The sequence below is a fragment of the Lytechinus pictus genome, chromosome 2 (genome assembly GCF_037042905.1).
Source record: "Lytechinus pictus isolate F3 Inbred chromosome 2, Lp3.0, whole genome shotgun sequence".
Taxonomy (NCBI): domain Eukaryota; kingdom Metazoa; phylum Echinodermata; class Echinoidea; order Temnopleuroida; family Toxopneustidae; genus Lytechinus; species Lytechinus pictus.
Window position 1 is genome coordinate 22,638,864 of NC_087246.1, and position 5,169 is coordinate 22,644,032.

The window sequence follows — 5,169 nt, forward strand, 5'->3', positions numbered from 1 at the left end:
ATTAGCAGTATGGGCTTACAAATTGGCCCTGGAAGAGGGGGGGGGCTGGCACTCAGCTATACTGTTGTACAAATGCATAACCATGGGTTTTTCAAATTGCCCCTCTTTTATTGGTCAAAATGCCCTATTAACATATTTCCACCTGTTTTCTTTGGGGTTAGACTCTAAAACAAATGTAACCTCCATTGTTATACCGACAACAGACTTTTTTTATATTGATAAACCATTAACCAAACCTATTTGGGGGGAATATGCCATTATACCCCATTGTGATAAAGTAAATATACCCTTATGTTCATATCTTTGCTGTAATCTCCAGAAATATGTAACTATCCTTCTGATTTTTGATGTTTCTGACACCCTTAATGTGCAACATGTCTATTGTGACTCAGTCAGCTGTAACTACCCTTTTATCCATGTGATTTTCTGGTTACACAGTACAGTAATAAAGTGATAGCGCTAGTAATTTGAATCCTATTTTTCACCCACTTTTATAGACAACTCCTGACACTTGCACATTTACACTTCAGTGAGCTAAATTTTGAAATGTTCTTGATTTGTTATTGTTTATTAGTTATTTATTTATTTTTGGGGGCGGGTATAACATGAATGTTTATTAAAGTAAGCACTTATATGAATAAAGGAAACTCTCATTTTGGCAATGACGCCCTGTAACTTTTGAAAAGTGACTCTTTGTCTTTGATATAAATATGCTCACTCATTCTGACCTGATAGATCATTTAGATTTTAAAAAAAGGTTTAGATAAGATGTTGGCTCACTCTAGTCTTATGACTGAAATAACTGAGCTCAAACTCGTTTTATGCTTTGGTATCTTTTAAAACTTGTTGGTTTTTATTTGTTTGTGCAGGTATGTATGACTATGTTGTCACAATTATATATTTGCCCATCTTTTGTTCCATATGAATAACAAAAAATACATTGCAGTGACAAGTTCCTCATCAAGGGGCTATAACCTTCTGACATAAAAGATGATTTAAAGCTTAAAGGAGAATGAAACCCTTGGAGCAAGTTAGCTTTTGTGAAAGCAGAAAAATCAAAGAATAAGATCAACAAAACTTTGAGTAAAATAGGACTAGCAATAAAAGAGTTATGAGCATTTGAATGTCGAGATCACTAATGCTATGGAGATCCCCCCATTGGCAATGCGACCAAGATCTGTGATGTCACACACGTACAACTCTCCCATTCGGACACTGAAAATATACCCCAAAACATCTCTTTTTGCTCATTCTAATCATATGACAAACGATTCATCAATGATATAAATAATGTTGTGAAACCTCTGTACTTGTCATCTCATAAAGAAAACACCTAACCTTGTGATAGACTCTATAAAAGTGAGAATATAAGTGAAATAAGTACTAAAGTAATGAGGGAGTTGTACGTGTGTGATATCACAGATCTTGGTCGCATTGCCGATGGGAGGATCTACATGGCACTAGTGATCTCAATATTCAAATGCTCATAACTTTCTTATTATTCGTTCAATCTTCCTCATACTTTCAACAATATGTTTCTTTGATTTTTCTCTTTGATATGGATTCAGCTAGTTTCAAGGGTTTCATTCTCCTTTAATATCAAACAATTGATAAAATGTTACATAGTATAAATTGGAATTACCTGTGCGTAGTTCAAATGATGTAAATTGTATTTTTTTATTCTTTGTGATTTTTATGAATTTTTAGAAAAATAATAATCAATTATGTTATTGTGAATCTTGATGAAAGGTTGATGATATGTTTATTTTCTTTTTTTTTTTACTGGAAGATGATCCCCATTATTTGATTCTTTATTTAGCAATAAATTCTTTTTATACAGTAAATCCTGATAATGAGCTTAATTCGTATAATTTTTCTTTGCGTCTTCAGACGAGCGGGGGACAAGAACGTGAAAGAGGGGGAAGAAAGAAAATACTTTGGTTGAAGGAAAAGGAAATATAAAAAAAATAATGATTTCATGAACGTGTAATAATTGCATAGGGCCGATGTATTCACTCCCTACCATGGCTGCATTTCTTATTCCACTTTAAATGCTTTAAGACAAACATTCTTATTCAAACATGTTCCTTCATGCGGGCTTGTGACTTGTGTAGATAGATATGCATGCTAAAAAATCGTCTTCCTTCTATGACAAAAATAAACGATGAGATATTGTTTGAAAATTACTTTACTCTATCTGTACGTGCGGAGAGGGCAGAGGTGTAGGCACAATCTAGAAGTTTGTCAGCAAAATAAAAGTATCGCACCCTCAATCAAAATATCCAGGCGAAGGCCTTTTGTATGGCCATATTTCTTGCATTGGAATGCCTTCATTATTCGAAAACTATCCTCGAATAAGTCGATAATGACAAGCCTCCCGATATCAGAATTATTGAAGAGTCACAGCTTCCGCGCTTCGCACATGAGGTACTCGACCTTAATTCCCTATTGTGCGTGCTCCTATCATCGCACTCAAGTCCCTTCATTATTCAAAAGTACTCATCGTATGAGGATTTATAAAGTTAAAATGGAAGTATTTTTTTCAAAATATATTGGAAGGGCAAGGTCCCCCTATAGCTCTCTAAACTTACGAGGTTTTCCACATATCCAAAGAACTGATAAAAATATATAGACCTATATGGTAATGGGCTTTCTATGTAATTGGCAGAATATATTATGGAGGTATGCATTTCAAAGGCTTTACCTTTACTTTGTCTCTCGTGGCCTAGAATAAAATGAGTGTAGTTAAACGAACATTAATGAGAAAAAGTGTACGGGCTGTCCTAAAAGTAGATAAAGGCTGTGATTTCGACAGTCTGATGCAATTCATATCAGTGGAAGAGAAAATCTCTGACACAGACATTTTCTAAGATCTGACAAAATTTGACGAGGTAAGTAAATTTTCTATTATATATACTGGGAGTCGTCAACACAATCTTGTTTGTCTCTGTTTGACTGCTTTTTAAATCATTTTAGAATTCCATTCATCGTTAGTTTAACCCTTGTTTAGGAATATTATTTTGTTTTTATAATTTCAAGATTCAGGATTTGAAATATGGTAGCGTTGCATTAGCATCAGAGAATAAGTGTATATACCGTTTGTTGCGACATATTTTCACTCTAAATTGATTTTAAACAAGTCAAGATGGACTGTAGCTAAGGACCAAAAACATGAATTACTTTTTGATATGCCTTTGTTTTATTTAATCCTTAACATTCCTTAAAGGGGTGGTCCGACTCCGGGCTGAAAATATTTGTATCTAAATAAATAGAGTAAGATTCACAAAGCAAAATGCTGGAAATTTCATCAAAATCGGATAGGTATAACACTGTTATTGAATTTTAAAGTTTATCAATATTTTGTGATAACAGTTATATGCACATCGGTATGAATATTCTTCAGATGGGCTGATGATGTCACATCCCCACTTTCCTTTTTCTTATGTTACTTTATGAAATCATAATTGTTTTATTTTCATACATGTGTAAATGATGTGTCTCCATTATGATGAAATAAGTTACGACTATAAATGACTGATGCACTTAATCGGTTTTCAATCCAATTGTTTTAGTTCTTGATAGAAACATGTTGAATAAACATAATTTCATATAATAAAATACAAAAGAACAAGTGGGGATGAACATCAACCGATTAATTCATGAAGATATGCCTATAGAACTGTTTCACCGAAATAATGCAAATCTTTAAAATTCAATAACTTCGTTATTTCTTATCCAATTTTGATCAAATTTTCAGCATTTTGCTTTGTGAATTTTACTCTATTTATTGAAATATAAAAATCTCCAACCTGAACCATCCCTTTAACATTTCAAATCGATTTTATCATCACCAATATTTCCCTGAGTCACGAATGTTCACATTTTCAATTTGAACAACTTATGTATTTAATGAATATGATGCACATTTGTTCTACTCCGTTACAAATTGCATGACTTGTTTTCTTTATTTTATACTTCATGGTACGTAGGCCTGTTCAGTTATGCAAAACTGCTATCCAAAGGCGCCCAACAGTTTAACGAATAATTCAAAATCAATAACAATTATCATCAAGTAAAAAAACACAGAATACATTCAGTTAGGATAGTCAGTGATTTGAAGTTTTTTTTAAATGCATGGAGGGACGTGCATTTTTACGGAGCGAATTAAATAAGACGTACGGCAGCAACATATTGGATTTTTCTTTTTTAATCCGTCCTTGGGCAGGGCATTGTTCAGAATATCGTGTTTTATAAGTTACAGTTTGCAGATAAGTGGTTCCAGATAGGCTGGTGCTAAATCGATTTTTTTTTTTAAAGCAATAACAACATATTGATATTTGATACGTTCCTCCACTGTTTGCCATTTGAGTGTAGACGACAATTCATGTTGAGGAGTAAGATATAGTATTCGGGCATACTTATTCTACAGTTTGTTTACCTTATTTTGTTGGTTTTTGCACAGCTACCCCAAGATGTACAACTAGTATGTAGCTAAAATCATGGCAAAATGTTCAGAATCCTAGGCGGAAGGAATTGTTTGATTCTCTCTATTTTAACAATGATACTAGATACATGTTCTCCCCACGTCATACCAGAGTCAAGTGTTACACCCAAGTATTTGATTATTTTCTTTGGGTTCCTTCCTATATTTCATCATTAAAGCATCATTTTTCAATCTTTTGTCTTTTAATTTTAGAAGCAAATGCATATATACCGTGAAGGTCGAGCCAGTTACAGATAACATCAAAATCACTTTGCAGATTATTTTTGTTAAACCTCCTTATTAGTACATCATGACAGAAAAGAGCATTATCATCTGCATAAAGACACATTTTGGAATTAACATTCAAGTTACATAATTGATAAAAATACAAAATATTAATGGACCCAACATTGATCCCTGTGGGACGCCTTTCACTGATGCAATTATGTACTACGACAAACTGTCTCCTGTCTGTTAAATATGCTTTCATCCAATCATATTTGTTACCCTTAATTCCATAATACTTCAGTTTTCAAAGAATGAAATTGTGTGGTATAACATCAAACGCTTTACGTAAATTGAGGAAATACCTCCAATCATTCGCCCCTGATCCATTTTATCAAACAAATAGTCTGTAATTTCAGTTAGACATGTAGCAGGATACAAAGGTCTAAAATCTGACTTTA